The sequence below is a fragment of the Vulpes vulpes genome, chromosome 12 (assembly GCF_048418805.1).
Source record: "Vulpes vulpes isolate BD-2025 chromosome 12, VulVul3, whole genome shotgun sequence".
NCBI lineage: Eukaryota > Metazoa > Chordata > Mammalia > Carnivora > Canidae > Vulpes > Vulpes vulpes.
This window is the reverse complement of record NC_132791.1, coordinates 24,263,625-24,281,808: the sequence shown is the minus strand read 5'-3', so window position 1 is coordinate 24,281,808 and position 18,184 is coordinate 24,263,625. Positions and strand designations below refer to the sequence as shown.

Sequence of the window (18,184 nt, the reverse complement as noted above, 5' to 3'; positions counted from 1 at the left end):
GGCTCCCTGTGGGGAATCTGCTTCTCTCTCTGCCTGTGTCTCTCCCTCTCTCTTTGTGTCTCTCATGAATAAATGAATAAAATCTTTAAAAAAAAAAAAACACAAAAACCTACTCAATCACTTCCACTGACTTCTCATTAGCCATCCCTCCACATTGGGAAATGTGGTGTTATTAGCCAGCCACACTGCTGCCCCCAACATAGGAGTAAGGAAGGTGAGGATGATGGCTATTAGGATGAAATCTAGCAATTCTCTACCAAAAAGGGGAATGAATGAAAGGGAGCATTTTGTGTTTCTCCCCTTGCAATATCTCAACAAGGAGCAGAAGAGTCTGGACAAGAAGGCGTGAACCCTGCTGGGCTGCTTTCCTGGCAAAAGGAAAGAGTCTTCTTACCTGCATATTAGCTGAGGGCCCAAAGTAGGGGCAGGTGAGAAATCAGGACCCTTAATCCAGTGTTTCTTTCTCTCCAGAAGATGCTGACTTCATGATAGAGTAATCATTCATTCATGCTCTTCTTCAGGACTGGGATGCTCTCCCTCCTTTATGTACTAATTCCCAACCCAATTATGTACTAATTTCACTTCACTCCTGCTCATTCCTTCAGTTTTCAGCTTATATGTCCTCACAATCTTGTTACGTGTTCTCATAAAGCTGGATTTTACCTGTATAGTACCTGTTCCAGGGCTACCCCCCCTAGCCTTTTATCCCACCTCCAAGTATAAGGTCCCTTAGGGTAAATACTATGTCTATCCTACTCATCATTGGATTTTCAGCACCTTGTATGGTACCTGAACATAGTAGTTGAACCAGAAGGGTGTATTTGAATGAATAAATGTATCTGGTAAGAAAGTTCACATGATTCTTTAGCCTTTTGAATTGTAAATAACAAAAATCCACCTGCACTATCAAGAAGAAAGTGAATTATAATGATATGGAACTAGAGACAAGGGACTAGATTACAGCCTGGCCTCAGGAATGGAGCAGAACCAGAAACTCAGATGCCCCTGGAAGTCTCCTCATCTTTTGTTCTCTCATCAGACAAGTTTCTCCTGCTTGCTACTTTTACACAGTGAGGAAAATATGGTTGTCAAGAGAACCTCAGAGTTATATGTTATTGGACCAATCAGCAGGGGAGAAATTAAGATAGCTCTTCCTCTCTTATCTCTAGCTCTTCAAAATCCCAAGGGAAAAAAAATCCAAGCAGAAAAAATATTGTTCCAGTATGGGTCAATTGCCTCACCTGGACCAGGCAAGTGACCAGGGACCAGGGTCATATTGTAAAACATAGCAGTTCCCATTGCAACCTTGTAGTTTGGGTATGGGAAAGTTGATTCCTGGAAGAGAGGTTTGGGGCAGACCAAACAGTGATGTCCATTGGAGTGAGCATCAGCTCCCCAACACACACAGCCCCTGCTTCTCAGCCACAACTCCAGCATCTCGTAGGATTAATGCCTGGATCTCTGAGGCCACTGCAGATGCCTTCAGGGCCATTGCCAGAGTTCTCTGGTAGATTCTACTATATAGCTTCCAACTCTTTATTCATTCCCCAAAACCCTTCTTCCCCAACAATACCAGCATTCAGAGATAGCACAGGCACTTAAGCTTCGCAAGGAGGGCCTTCTCAACAACCAGGTGAATCTGCTGGGCTTTCCAGGCTGCAGAAGGTGGTAGGTGGAGTTGGAAGGGCTGTTGCGCAAAGTCAGACCTCAGGTGGGAGAAGCTCTCTCCAGGATTTCTTCCAACCAGTGCTCTACATCTCCTCTTACATCTGTCCATCATGTAACAATGAGGGATGAGCTTCCAAAATCATCTGACAAATAAGGAAATTGATGCCCTAAAAAGGGACAGGATATGATGGTAGTCATTTAGCACATCAATAGCAAAGACAACACTTGAACTTAAGTTTCTCTTCCTTATGCTTGATATAGGGACTGGAAGAGCTTGACAACTCTTTTGCAGAGACAAGGCTGTGTTCGCTAGATGTAAACTACATTTCCTAAGCCCCTTGCATCTAGACATGGACTATATGACTGAGTTCAGGCAATAGGGGGAAAGTAGAAGAAAAGCATGCCATTTTCACATTTGCCCATAAAGTATTCCAGGTTATCTTCCACACCCTCTGTCCTGTGAGGCTGGAAACAAAAGGTTCTAAGATGGCAAAACCTCCTAATAGAGGATTGCCAAATCTCTGATTTCACTGCTTGGAGGAGAGCTGCTCAGGAGTCACCAAGATCTTCATTGGACTTTACTAATGCAAGAAATAACTCTTTACTGTGTGAAGCCACTGAGATTTTGAGGTTATATATTACTACATATAGCATAGCATTCACAGACTGGCACACCATTGACAGAGCCCCTCTTCTCTATGATGAGTTACACTCTTTTTAAAAATATTTTACTTATTTATTCATGAGAGACACACAGAGAGGAGCAGAGACACAGAAGAGGGAGAAGCATTCTCCTTGTAGGGAGCCCGACGAGGGACTTGATCCTGGGACCAGGATCACGCCCTGAGCCAAAGACAGACGCCCAACCACTGAGCCACCCAGACGTCCCAAGACTTTTTTTTTTTTAAGATTTATTTATTTATTTGAGAAAGAAAGAATGGGGTGGGAGGGGAAAGGGAGAGGGAGAGAGAGTCTTAAGCAGACTCCACTTGAGGCTTGATCTCATGATCCTGAGATCAGGGCCTGAGCTGAAACCAAAAGGTGAACACTTAACTGACTGTGCCACCCAGGTGCCCCTATGAAGAGTTGGACTTGATCTCCTCCAGCACTGTCTCTGCCCTTTGACCCTGACAAGCACCCAAACTACAAAGGGGCAGTAGAGCTTTGCAATTAGGAACACAAGCCTTAAATCGAGTCATATCTGAGTCTGAAGGCAGACTGCCCCCCACACACACCAAGACAGACCAAAAAACGTTTCTTTGTCTCTTTGAGCCTATTTCCACATATGTAAAATAGAGATGGTACCCAGTCAAAATGTGGTTATAGGGTTTAAATAAGATATTACATAATCAGTGGTTCTCAACAGAATGATGTCACAGGAATTATAAGGTCAGGTTTGGTTGTAACAGTGATTGTAGAACTCTTCTAACTAGAGATACTATGTGCCTTGTGATGCTTAGGACACTCCTACACAATGACAAGCTGTCACTTGCGTCCCCGCCCCCTCCCCACCTTTTACATGGTCCACTGGACATTTATCTATCCAACATTACAATTATGTGAGCCCAGAAACTAAACTCTGTTTTACAAAGAATCACAAAGTATTTTTGCATGGTTTTAGTATCCAGGAATGTATTTACCAGTGTAGCTGTCAGGGCCCTGACAGGAAATCAGCACACTCAAGTTAAGATAATTCAGGGAGGGGTTAATTTGCAAAATGACTAGTTACAAAGGTGTGGACAGGTGTGGGGGAGCCAGACAAGATAGGGCAGATACCCAGGTCCAGCAGCGGTGCAGCTGTCACCACCACTATAACCAAGGTGTAAGGGAAGGCGAGATGCCCAGAACCTGAGAGGGAAGAAGTGTTGCTGAGATGATTAAATCCCCTGGGCTGCCACAACAGATTACCACAACCTTGGTGGCTTAAAAAAACAGAAAACTAATCTCACAATTCTCAAGGCCCAAAGTCTGAAATCAAGGCCATGGCAGGGTCACAGTATCTTCAAAGGCCCTGGGGGAGAATCCTTCATGACCTCTTCCAGCTTTGGGTGGCTCTCGGTGTTCCTTGGTTGGCTGTATCACTCCAGTCTCTGCTTCTGTCTATACATGGCCATTTCCTCTTCTCTGTGTCTTCCCTTCTGTCACAAAGACACTTGTCATTGGATTTATTTTTTTAAAGATTTTATTTATTTATTCATGAGAGAGAGAGAGAGAGACAGGCAGAGACACAGGCAGAGGGAGAAGCAGGCTCCACGCAGGAAGCCGGACGTGGGACTCGATCCCGGGTCTCCAAGATCAGGCCCTGGGCTGAAGGTGGCGCCAAACCGCTGAGCCACCCAGGCTGCCCTTGTCATTGGATTTAGAGTCCACCCTAATCATCTAGGGTGATCACATCTGGAGAGCCTTAATTACATCCGCAAAGATCCTCTCTCCAAATAAGGTTACATCCACAGGTTCCAGAAGTTAGGATGTCAGCATTGTAGAGGTCACTTCTAGGCAACACACTTGAGCAATGGAAACCTGAATAAGGTAAAAGGGCCCATAGTGACCACTGGGCTAAATGTAAACAGGCCAGGCAGGTGACCTACATCAAAATATCCATAGCCCTAGCTGATGCTCTACTTACACCCGAGCACAGGTTCCAGAAAAGGAAAATCCCATACATTCCCATACCCCCCTCACCTTCCTCCCTTAATCGCCTCTAAACTACAGCCCCCCAAACACTGCCCCCTGGCAGACAGTCTCCTCTGCTGTCCTGCCCACTGTTCCCTTGCAGTGTATTCAATGAACTTCTATCTCCTTTGTTCTGCCTTGAATGAATTATTTCACTGCCAGGACCACCAGCCTCCACCGTATCAAGTTGTCCCACAGACATAGCTTTTGGGGGCCCTCATTCAACCCACTATAGCCACCTTGACAACAGCAGTGATCTTAGGATGAGGGATTTAGACAGGAAGGTAGGCAGAAGGATAAAAACCCCAAGCTCCCTTTCCTCCCTCACTCCATCTCCTGTCAGGTCTTTCAGTGGCCAGACCCAACAAGAAATCAGAGGGCATGAGTGTGGTTGGTGTATCAGGCTCCCGGGGCCAAGAGCAGGGTAGAGAAGTGGAGGAGAATGGATCTGGAGGGGGAAGCGAAAGACAGCAGGGTACCAAGTCAGTCAAGGGAAGACTGGACTCTGTTTTCTTTGGAACTTTAGCAGGAGAGTTAACCACTGCAGAAGGCATAACTGAGTGGCAACGGTGCTGGTGGTACTGGAGCCAATGGTGTAACATATCTGCATCAGTATGCATTCAGAGTTGTTGCCCATTCACAGGGAAGGGCTGCTTCATCATACCTGTCAGTTGGGGTCAGTTGGGGAAATAGCATTTCCATATTGAACGCTTCACAGATTTACATGTTGTCCTTGCACAGGGGGCATGCTAATCATCTCTGTATCGCTCCAATTTTAGTTTCTGTGCTGCCCAAACAAGCACAGAATATATATTCTTGTATTTTAGATACCTTTTATTTCCTCCTTTACATTGGTTACGGCATTTTTTTGGTTTAATATTATGAAACCATGATGCAGATCGGTTATATTACCTATGAATTCTAAAAATGGCATTGAAAAATATTATCGGGTTGCATAAAATTGCTACAAGGTGTAGGTGACTCATAGCACCAACACACTAAGTGCTGGATACACAGTACCTATTGTCATTAAGGCTGTTATCCGCTCCATCACCTCTAAGCACAATTGGATTGAGAACCCTAGAGACCAGGCCTGCTGTGAATCACCAGGCAAGGAGAGGGCCTGGAGCCAGTCCCCAGAAGGTGGTATGATGTAATCCTGGGTCCTGAGAAACCCTGGCTCTGATACTATTCTTCCCCTCCCCTGAGCAAGATGTCTCCAGAGGAAGAGATTCTTTCTCTTGAGCTCTGGAAGCCCTCAAAGAGCTACTTGAGCATACCAGCATCCTGGGCTTTCCCATAAAGCCAGGAGCTCTGAGGGAGGTGACTAGGCCTGGTTCCAAAGCTCAAACCAGACACACTCCACCAAGCTGACATCAGTGGGCTGGTCGGGGAGGGTGGGGTGGGATTGGTCTGGGAGCCAAGCTGTCTCACTCCCAGGGGAAGGGAGGAGAGGAAGGGGTGGGAAGTGAGTCCAGGGAAGTCTGACTCAGACCTGTCAGGACAGCTGTAGGGAGGGGAAATGGAGTACATGTTAACTCCTCATCTGAAACTTAGCATTCAGGACCCCTGCTTACATCTCCATCCTTATCTCATGCCCTTCCCTGCCATGCAGAACTACTTAGAGATCCCTTCAAAGGCCAGGCTAATCCATGCCTTTGGTTATACAGTTCTCTGCCTGAATTGCCTTTCTCTGGCTTTTCTAGCCCAAGGCTTCCTTGAAAATATCACTTTCTCCACGAAGTATTCCCCAATCCAGACACAATTGCTTGTCTCTGCGCTGAAATCTATAGATGTCAAAAGTAGACTAGAATTGCCATTTTTTTTTTAAGATTTTATTTACTCATGAGAGACACACAGAGGCAGAGACATAGGCAGAGGGAGAAGCAGGCTCCCTGTGGGGAGCCTGATGCAGGACTCGATCCCAGGACCCTGGGATCATGATCTGAGGTAAAGGCAGAGGCTCAACCACTAAGCCATCCAGGTGCCCCTAGAATTACCATTTATTAATTTAGTATAGTGTTCACAAACTTTAGCGGGCATCAAAATCACCCACAAGGCTTTTAAGTAGATTGCTCATTCCAAAGTTTCTGGTTCTAATTCTGGTCTTGGGTGCTGTAGGAAGAGGTAACTGAGAAGACATGACTACTGGTTGAACCTCAAGCAGGCCCCAGGCAATGGAAGGCTCCTCACCCCCTTCCCTGTCTTTGGAATGTACACTCTGCCTACTTTCCCACCATGGGAGCCGTTCCATGGACGTAGCTTTGAGAGAATATGATGCTGTTGAGACCAACTGGACTGAAGACATGGCTGAACCCAGTTAAGACTACTATATAAACTTTTAAGATTAGGCAGGTAGGTGCAAAAATGTACCTCTTTTGTGGCCAAAAAAGCCAAGCCTTGTGAGTAAGTTCCCTTGCTTATTAAACCGGCCACCTGCCAATCTGGAGTGATTGGCCTCTTTTTTAGGTCTCTGCCTTCTATGTACGAGACTAGTCTGTGAACCAACAGGTGGAGTTAAGAATTTTCATTTTTAGGGCAGCCTTGGTGGCTCCAGTGGTTTAGCGCTGCCTTCAGCCCAGGGTGTGATCCTGGAGACCGGGGATCCAGTCCGATGTCAGTCTCCCTGCATGGAGCCTGCTTCTCCCTCTGCCTGTGTCTATGCCTCTCTCTCTCTGTGTGTGTGTGTGTGTCCCTGATGGATAAATAAATAAAATTAAAAAAAAAAAAGAATTTTCGTTTCTAGTAAGTAATGCTGCTGTGTGTCCCAGGATCACACTTTGAGAACCATTGGTTTAGTGCAAGAAACGATCATTCCTGGGTATGATCAGTGCTTATTTATTAATTCATTTGCTCATATCTCCTACAGGCTTGCAGTATGCCATGCATGGACCACATGTTAAATACTCAATAATGAGCAAAGCAAGCATAGAACTTATCCCCATGGAGCTTCCAGTCAACAGGGGAAGACAGATATTAAGCAAATAAACATACTATTAAGTACATATATAGTAACAAATTGTGATAAATGCCCTAAAGGAAAATTTTAAAAATATTATGAAAAGCAAGAGTAATTAGAACCTTTTTCAGACTGGGTGATCAGATAAGGCCTTTTGGGCAAGAGACAATTATACAGGCATGCTTTAAACAAACTCCTATAGGATACACTTACTGCACTGTATTGTTATCTATTTTTAGGTTGTTCAGCTAACCATTAGACTATGTGCACCTTGAAAGCTAGAATCTTGTTTTATTAATATTTGTGCCTTCAGCATGCTACAGAGAGTAGGGCTTTTGTAGATAGTGTAAAAATGGATGGAAAGATGGAAGGATCATTGGAAGGAGGATCGAATGTCAGTTGTATGAATGTATATATCCATGGATGGAGGAATAGATGGGTGGATGGATGGATGACTGTCTCTGGCAGCAACACGGGGAACTAGGATTCCTGGTGATATCAGTGAGACAGGAGTGGAAACCAATAGAAACCTAGCTGACTCCTTTGCTATATTTCCAAACCCTGTCTATCATTTAAGGTGACCACCAATGGCCCCTCTTCCCTAAAGCTCCCTTGATTACCATTGCTGAGCCCCACTCCCCACATGAATGAGCTACTATTACCTCTTGCATCCCCACACATCCCACACTTACTTCAACACACACAACTGCCTCATACTTGCCATCTGCTCACCACCTGCAAGTTTCTCGGGGCAAGCCATATTCTCTGGGTCAGTTTTAGAAGGCAAAAGGAGGAGGAGAGGAAAGAAAAGAAAGTTTTTCTCTTACCCCACAGGCAAAGAAGGCACAGAGCTCAGAGGGGGGTGGGGAGATTCCTGCTCTGATAATTTACTGCATGACTTCAAAATAGCACTTTCAATGACACATTTCCTCTAAATATGTGTCTTAGGCTCCTAAGAGGAGCATAGTTTATTTAAAGACTCAATTTGAGTCAAATAAGGAAAAGAAAAACACCCAGGGTCTCTCTGGGGTATTTAAAAATGGAGAGTGAAAAGAAAACTATATACAGACCAATTCCTTCCCTCTAAAGACTCTTCACCCAGGGATGAAACTCAACCTGCGTTGCAGGCTTCATACACTTGTTTCCATTCTCATCGAAGCTTAAAGCTCACAGCCACCCAAGCCCAGTCCTCCTACACCAAAGACACTTGAATTCAGAGGGAATTTCCAAAGGAGTTAGAGGTGGGAGAAGAGCTCCCTTCCATCTAAAAAAGGACAGAATGAAGAATCTGGGACATGAAATTCTCCAGAGATCGAAATAAAATTCATCTCTATTGTGAAGGACTTGAAGAGATGACTCTCAGAAGAGGGCAAGAGGATTGAATGCCTCTTGTGAGCATGAATATCTAACATTAATACTAACTAAAGAGATACAAAGAGGGCAGCCCGGGTGGCTCATTGGTTTAGTGCTGCCTTCAGCCCAGGACCTGATCCTGGAGACCCGGGACCAAGTCCCATGTCGGGCTCCCTGCATGGGGCCTGGGTGTGTCTCTGCCTCTCTCTCTCTCTCTCATGAATAAATAAATAAAATCTTTTTAAAAAATCCTTTAAAAAAAGAGAGAGAGATGTAAAGAAAGCAAAATTTTGGGTAGCCCGGGTGGCTCAGCAGGTTTAGTGCTGCCTTCAGCCCAGGGCGTGACCCTGGAGACCCAGGATGAAGTCCCACTTTGGGCTCCCTGCATGGAGCCTGCTTCTCCCTCTGCCTGTGTCTCTGCCTCTCTCTCTCTCTCTCTCAAATAAATAAATAAAATCTTTTTTTTAAATAAATAAAATCTTAAAAAAATACCACTCAAGGCTTATACAGCCATCAAAGGCCAATCTATTAGATCACAGTGGATGATATCCCCTCCTAGATAGCAGAATATGTGTACTCACTGCCCAAGATCAGTCCCTCAGCTGATATTGGGATAGGTGGTAAGAAAAATCAGAAGAATTCTTGGTGAGCTGCATGTCTGAATAAAAGGAAATGGGGGGCACCTGGGTGGCTCAGTTGGTTAAGTGTCTTCCTTTAAGCTCAGGTCATGTCCCCCCAGGGTCCTGGGATGGAGCCCTGCCTTGAACTCTCTGCTCAGTGGAGAGCCTGCTTCTTCCTTTTTTCTCTACTCATGCTCCCTCCCTCTTTCTCTCAAATAAATAAATAAAATCTTTAAAAATAAATAAAAGGGAATGGGTACTCTTGAGGAGTATTTTTCAAACCGCGGTAAGGCTTGATGAAGTATCCATGACTTATAGGACAGACGATTTCTCTAGTGACTGAAATGCTAGTTTCTCTTCCTTAGAGAGCAGAGGCTGCCTATGACCGCTTTGTTTTCTTGCACCTTCCTTCCCATGCTCACTGCTTCTCTTTTTATTAATGCAGTTCCATTCTCAACACAAGTGACTGACCAATCCAGGCTGGCAACCAGCTGGACCAATCATCATCCCTTCTCTGGACATATGCCTTGGGATTGTGCTCATGATTAATTTATTGCCTCTTGGCTCCAAATTCAGCCTTCATTGTCTACTCTACAAAAATATAGCAGTTCATCTCAAATTTTTTTGCTAGCTGACCAATGTAAAGTTTTGTCAGTAGAGGGCACTGGAGAGACATTGTACGAGGAATTTTCTTTCCTGATTCAAGTGTGCTGGGTTCAACAAGCCCCCGTGTGGCACCTGACTCCTACAGCATGGGCAACTTCTCCAGTATCCAGCTCTTGCAATGCAAGTAACTTATCTAGTATCAAGTTCCTGAACGACAGATGGTTTCTTTAGCATCAGCTCCTGCCGTGCATGGGGGGCCAGCATCCTCCACAGGCCAGCAACTTCCCCCAGCACTCCACTCTACTCCCTTTTGTAGAGGAGTGACTCCAGTGAACACCTCCCAAACACATTCCGCTATTGCGGCACCATAGTGGTGTCTCTATTGTCCAATGAACCACAGCCACACCCTTTCCAAAAAGGTCCAGATCTCAGCCCTGGGAGTGGCAGTAGGAAGTCCTGCCCTGGATGCTCCATCTCAGTTCCAAAGAGACTTAACTAAGGTAATCTGACTCTGAGAAACATTGCACCTCCTCTCATGATATATTAATTTCATTAGAACATTTTGAAATAAGATTATTTATAAAAGCAACAACGAGAAACAACTTGAAAGCCCAATAACAGATATGTTTGGAAAATTATTAATGTGCTTTTTTTCTCTCACCTTTTCCCTCTTCTGCACAAATCACATGGAGTGGTTATCTCCATCTACCCCTTCAAATCTACTATCTACTGTTTCCTACCTGTTCTCTGTGCTGGGAGATTAACCTCTGTGGAATACTTATTCCTCTGCCTTCCACTTCAGTTCAGCTAATGGGTGGCACTGGGAAGAGATCTGAGGGCAGGTGGAGAGGTGTCAGAGTGATCACTCCCCTGGCTGCCTTTCAGCCAGACCACAGGGAGCCAATAGCTGCATGCCTCCTCTCTCCCACAGGTGTAGCTTTTACTGTCTCTCCTTCAGGACTAGGGGTGGTAATGTCCTCCTACATCTCTAGTCCTGAGTGCTTTGTCATTTCTTATTTGTTACCTTAGCTTTGCTGGCACTTTTGTAAAGAGTCCCTTCATTAAACTCTTCAGTGACACATCAAGTAAATCATCTGTTTTCTGCTGAAACCTTGGGGGATTCAGCATCCATGAGGAGGGGAGACTAGGGATTAGAAGTTATTACAGAAGCCTTGCAAAGAGAAAGACTGGAGTTTCTGCCATGCAGAATAGGATCATGTAGTAAGATAAGAGCCTTAAAAGGCAGGCTATTTAAATTATTTCTTAGGAGCGCCTGGGTGGACCAGTGGGTTAAGCATCCAACTCTTGATTTCAGCTCAGGTCATGATCTCAGGGTCATATGTCTACTTAAGGTTCTCTCTCTCTCTCTTTCTCTCTTCCTCTAGAGACACTTGGGTGGCTCAGCAGTTGAGCATCTGCCTTGGGCTCAGGATGTGATCCCAGGTCTGGGGATTGGGTCCCAAATCAGGGTCCCTGAGAGGAGCCTGCTTCTCCCTCTGTTTATGTCTCTACCTCTCTGTCTCGCTCTCTCCCTCTTCCCCATCTCCCACTTTCTCTAATATATACATATATAATATATATCTTAGAATATTCTTTAGTTAGACCTGTGGTTAATTTTCCTTATTAAGTGGGTGAGAAGTTATACAGAAAGCTAGGTCAACTAAAGAACATAGAAATCACAGATTTTCTGCACAATCCCAGTTGAAGTGTGATATAAATCTGTCAGCACTACAGAGACATGGTTAACTAAATGATAGATGGATACAATGGAATATTAATGAGGATTACAGCAAATTGTAAAGAGTAAGAGCTTATAATGTACTGCCAAGTGAAAAAGTAAAGCATGGAACTTATAGTCAACTTGATTACAACTATGTTAAATACGTACACATACATGCATAGGAAAAAAAACTTCTAAGGAATTCACCAAAATGTAACATTGCCTTTATGTAGTGGGATTAGGGTATTTATTTTTTCCTTTACATTTCTCTTTATTTTTTAATTTTTCTGCAATGAGCATGAATTACTTTTGCAGCCAGAATTTTATTTGGTTTTTTAAGAGAACACATACATCATGTTCTATTCCCTATCAGAAACAAGTCAAACTGACCCTGGTAAGTCCCAGCCAAGGAATTTGCCTCCAGATATGCGTTGGCCTGATTAGTGTCGGGAACCTCAGCACATCACTCTCTGAGTTAACTCTTTCTTCAAAAAAGAGTGGGAGGGGCACCTGTGTGGCTCCGTTGGTCTCTGCTTTCCGCTCAAATCATGATCCAAGGGTCCTGGGATAGAGTCCCACAACAGGCTCCCTACTCAGTGGGAGCCTGCTTCTCCTTCTCCCTCTGCCCCTTCCCCTGGTCATGCTTTCTCTCTCTCTCTCTCTCTCTCTCTCTCTCTCTCTCTCTCTTTCCCTCTCTTAAATAAATAAATTAAATCTTCAGAAAAAAAAAAAGAGTAGGAGTGGTGAGGCAGGAAACGCTCTGATGAGGTCTACCTGTAGGAATGGGGTTCCTACAATGAATCCAGTTGTCCTGAACACCTGCTGTGGAGATATGGGAAGTTCTTAGTCTTCCAATCAGGGTTAGGTTGGGCCACTGTAGTGGGCTGCTGAGAAACAAGTTGAACCAGAACTAGCCCTGTCCTTGAGGAACAATATAGGGTTCCACATGCATAGGGTACGAATGGTGTCCTTGGAGTGTGGAAAACATAGTAAAGCCAACTTACTTAGGGATTACTTAAAAATAAAATATATTTTTAAAGATTTTATTTATTTATTTGTTTATTTATTTATTTATTTATTTATAGAGAGCATGTGAATGGTGGGAGGGGCAAAGAGATAAGGAGAGAGAATTTCGAGCAGGCTCCTTAATGAGCACAGAGCCCCATACAGGGTTCCATCCCATGACCCTCAGATCATAACCTGAGGCAAAACCAAGAGTTCAACGTTCAACTGACTGAGCCACGCAGGCGTCCCTAAAAATAAAAAATTTATTTAAAAGATTTTATGTAGGGGCACCTGGGTAGGCCAGTGGTTAAGCATCTGCCTTTGGCTCAGGTCGTGATCCCCAGGTCCTGGGATCGAGTCTCACATCAGGCTCTCTACACGGAGCCTGCTTCTCCCTCTGCTTATGTCTCCGCCTCTGTGTGTGTGTCTCTTGTGAATAAATAAATAAAATCTTCAAGATTTTGAGAGAGAGAGTGGGAGAGCCCAAGCAGGCAGAGCAGCAGAGAGAGAGGGAGAAGCAGACTCCCCTGCTGAGCAGGGAGCCCCATGTGGGGCTTGATTCCAGGACTGTGGGATCATGACCTGAGCCAAAGACAGACACTTAACTGACTGAGCCACCCATAGGCCCCCTAAAAATAAAATCTTAAAAAAAGGATAGACATCTAAAGAGCTTCTCAAAGTCTTTAATAAACTGATGGTCATTGCCAGTGTCCATCTTGTCCAGTAGGCAAGATGACCATTACTTATTTGACCACAGAAAACTTTCCTCAGAAGCATCTAATAGGGTTAGTGTGCTGAGAAATACAGGGACGGTCGTCACGCAGAGTATTCATCTAAAGATTGTAGATAAAAACTAAGTTATATGGGAGAGCTAGAGATAATAGCTCCTTGTGAGAAGAGAGGATATGAGAGCTGAAAAGAGAGACTTCCTTGTTTGTTCTCCTTGCAGACTGAGTCATCAAACTTCTAAGGTCATATCAACCACAGTGGAGCTGTCCTTCCTCTTCTGGATTCCCAGGTTGGGGAACTCCCTCTTCCTCCTCTGATGTATCATAGTGGCTGAGAAGGAGACCAGAAAACCCAGAGAAAAGAGAACCTGGAGGACTGCCTGGACCTCAGTCCCCTAAAAGGCTAAGGGCTCCAGTAAGTATCTTCAGGAAGAGCTTTACTATAGCCACGAAGCAAGTGGGGGACATTTTAAAAGGGATCACATACAACAAGTCTGTAACTGAGATTAGGGTTGAAATAAACTGGAAAAAAAGAAAGGCAGATACTGGAAAAAGGCCCCAAGTGAATCCCACAGTTCATTTACCTTAAAGTAGTGGTTCTAGCGGTTTTCAGCTAGATGGGACTCTACCCCAATCATTGGACATTTGACAACATCTGAAGACATTTTTGGTCATCACAACTGGGGAGAAGAGTGACTGGCATCTACTAAGTAGTGACCAGGGAGAGTGCTAAACATCCTCTGATGCACAGGACTGCTCCTTATTACAAAGAATTAGAAGGCCAAAATGTCAACAGTGCCACCACTGAGAAACCTTGCTTTATTTGACTGGAGGTGGGTGGGAGAACACAAGCAGGGGGAGTGGCAGGCAGAGAGAGGGGGAGAAGCAGACTCCCATGGAGCAGGGAGCCCAATATGGGACTATCCCTGGACCCTGGGATCATGACAGAGCCAAAGGCAGACACTTAACAGACTGAGCCACACAGGCGCCCTGAGAAACTTTGTTTTAAATGTTGTTCTGAAATATCACCTTTAATTTAAAATTTAGGATGTTGCTTAAACTCAGCTATTTTACAGCAAAGAATTGGGGAAAGTTTATTCCATAGTGGAAAAATCTGTCATCATCAATATGATGGTCCAAGTCTTAGTCAACAATACCATTTTGTAAGCTTAAATCACATCACAAGTAAAGGGATGTGTTTTGCAAAGAGCTCTGTAGAAATAAAATGACTCATAGTAAATATTTCCCCTAATTTAAAATTTGTTTTAACACAAAAAATTTGGCGGAATTTACTAAGTAGAAGGAGATAAAAAGATACAAATAAATAGTGAGTAGAGATGAGGAGGATCCCACTCCTGGCCATGCAGTTAGAGAAACTCTTGCACAGGTCCATGAAGAGATATGTAAGAGGATAAAATATCGCAAAATTATTTGTGATGGTTGAAGTGTTGGATACAGTGAGGCATCCATCACTGGACTATTCTCTCACAGTAAGGAGCAGCAAACTAGATATACACAACATAGATTTTTTTTTTAAGATTTTATTAATTTATTCATGAGAGACACAGAAGGAGAGAGAGGCAGAGACACAAGCAGAGGGAGAAGCAGGTTCCACGCAGGGAGCCCAATGTGGGACTTGATTCCAGGACTCCAGGGTCATGCCTTGGGCCGAAGGCAGGCACCAAACCGCTAAGCCACCAGGCGTCCCTAATCTTTAAAACACAGTGCTGATCCATTCCTGATCAAAACCCTTCAGAGTGTTGGGATAGAGGGAACTTTCCTCGACATCTTAAAAGCCATTTACGAAAAGCCCACAGCAAATATCATTCTCAATGGGGAAGCACTGGGAGCCTTTCCCCTAAGATCAGGAACAAGACAGGGATGTCCACTCTCACCACTGCTGTTCAACATAGTACTGGAAGTCCTCGCCTCAGCAATCAGACAACAGAAAGACATTAAAGGCATTCAAATTGGCAAAGAAGAAGTCAAACTCTCCCTCTTCGCCGATGACATGATACTCTACATAGAAAACCCAAAAGCCTCCACCCCAAGATTGCTAGAACTCATACAGCAATTTGATAGCGTGGCAGGATACAAAATCAATGCCCAGAAATCAATGGCATTTCTATACACTAACAATGAGACTGAAGAAAGAGAAATTAAGGAGTCAATCCCATTTACAATTGCACCCAAAAGCATAAGATACCTAGGAATAAACCTAACCAAAGAGGTAAAAGATCTATACCCTAAAAACTTTAGAACACTTCTGAAAGAAATTGAGGAAGACGCAAAGAGATGGAAAAATATTCCATGCTCATGGATTGGCAGAATTAATATTGTAAAAATGTCAATGTTACCCAGGGCAATTTACACGTTTAATGCAATCCCTATCAAAATACCATGGACTTTCTTCAGAGAGTTAGAACAAATTATTTTAAGATTTGTGTGGAATCAGAAAAGACCCCGAATAGCCAGGGGAATTTTAAAAAAGAAAACCATAGCTGGGGGCATCACAATGCCAGATTTCAGGTTGTACTACAAAGCTGTGGTCATCAAGACAGTGTGGTACTGGCACAAAAACAGACACATAGATCAATGGAACAGAATAGAGAACCCAGAAGTGGACCCTGAAATGTACGGTCATCTAATATTCGATAAAGGAGGAAAGACTATCCATTGGAAGAAAGACAGTCTCTTCAATAAATGGTGCTGGGAAAATTGGACATCCACATGCAGAAGAATGAAACTAGACCACTCTCTTTCACCATACACAAAGATAAACTCAAAATGGATGAGAGATCTAAATGTGAGACAAGATTCCATCAAAATCATAGAAGAGAACACAGGCAACACCCTCTTTGAACTCGGCCACAGTAACTTCTTGCAAGATACATCCACAAAGGCAAAAGAAACAAAAGCAAAAATGAACTATTGGGACTTCATCAAGATAAGAAGCTTTTGCACAGCAAAGGATACAGTCAACAAAACTAAAAGACAACCTACAGAATGGGAGAAGATATTTGCAAATGACATATCAGATAAAGGGCTAGTTTCCAAAATCTATAAAGAACTTATTAAACTCAACACCAAAGAAACAAACAATCCAATCATGAAATGGGCAAAAGACATGAAGAGAAATCTCACAGAGGAAGACATGGCCATGGCCAACATGCACATGAGAAAATGCTCTGCATCACTTGCCATCAGGGAAATACAAATCAAAACCACAATGAGATACCACCTCACACCAGTGAGAATGGGGAAAATTAACAAGGCAGGAAACAACAAATGTTGGAGAGGATGCGGAGAAAAGGGAACCCTCTTACACTGTTGGTGGGAATGTGAACTGGTGTAGCCACTCTAGAAAACTGTGTGGAGGTTCCTCAAAGAGTTAAAAATAGACCTGCCCTACGACCCAGCAATTGCACTGTTGGGGATTTACCCCAAAGATTCAGATGCAATGAAACGTCGGGACACCTGCACCCCGATGTTTCTATCAGCAATGGCCGCAATAGCCAAACTGTGGAAGGAGCCTCGGTGTCCATCGAAAGATGAATGGATAAAGAAGGTGTGGTCTATGTATACAATGGAATATTACTCAGCAATTAGAAACGACAAATACCCACCATTTGCTTCAACGTGGATGGAACTGGAGGGTATTATGCTGAGTGAAATAAGTCAATCGGAGAAGGACAAACAGTGTATGTTCTCATTCATTTGGGGAATATGAATAATAGTGAAAGGGAATATAAAGGAAGGGAAAAGAAATGTTGGGAAATATCAGGAAGGGAGACAGAACATAAAGACTCCTAACTCGGGGAAACGAACTAGGGGTGGTGGAAGGGGAGGAGGGCGGGTGTTGGAGGGGAATGGGTGACGGGCACTGATGGGGGCACTTGACGGGATGAGCACTGGGTGTTTTTCTGTATGTTGGTAAATTGAACACCAATAAAAATTAATTAAAAATAAAAAAAATAATAATAAATAAATAAAACACAGTGCTGAATTGGGGGAAGAGGGGGGAGTAAGGAACAGAAAGAAACCTCCAGCAGGATACTATTGATTGAAATTAAAAATACATGCCCCCAAAACAATGTCTCATGCTTTCAAGAGCAATCACAAATAGAATGATTTGCGAATCTTAAGTCATTACACAAGCTTTACAGTTGAACTCTTAGGAATTAGACACCACTGCCACCTGGTGGTAGCAATTCAAAATTGAGGCATAATTCAGGTTGGTTTTTCAGGTTTGTTTTCTTAAGGATTCCGCTTGCTCCAAATCTTTGCCAATACTTGATATTGCCTATCGTTCTTGTTTTAGCCATCTTGGCGAGTGTGTGGTGATCTCACAACATAGCTTTTTTAAAAAATTTTATTGAAGTACAGTTGACACACAATGTTACATCGTTTTCAGGTGGGCAACATCGTGATTAGACAACTCTATATATCATGCTTTACTTACACGTATAGCTATTACATGCTATTACATATCATGCTATTACAATACCATTGACCATATTCCATATGCTATGCCTTTTTTTAGAGTTTTTTTTTATTTTTTTAAAAAGATTTTATTTATTTATCCATGAGAGACACACACACAGAGAGAGAGGCAGAGACACAGGCAGAGGAGAAGCAGGCTCCCTGCAGGGAGCCCAACGTGGGACTCGATCCCGGGTCTCCAGGATTACGCCCTGGGCCAAAGGTGGCACTAAACCGCTGAGCCACCCAGGCTGCCCTTAAAGTTTGTTTTAGAGTAAACTCTACGCCCAACCTGAGGCACAAACTCATAACCCCAAGGTCAAGACTCACGTGGTCTACCAACTGAGCCAGCCAGGCACCCTCTAGGCTA

At 43.7% G+C, this 18,184-nt stretch overlaps 1 non-coding gene across 1 annotated transcript; it reads right to left on the bottom strand.

Annotated features, from left to right (window-relative positions):
• Positions 1-5,037: 5,037 nt before the first annotated feature.
• LOC112927623 (U6 spliceosomal RNA) lies at positions 5,038-5,144 on the bottom strand. Its single transcript, XR_003236578.2, has one exon. It is a non-coding gene; the product is annotated as a U6 spliceosomal RNA (small nuclear RNA).
• Positions 5,145-18,184: the final 13,040 nt, after the last annotated feature.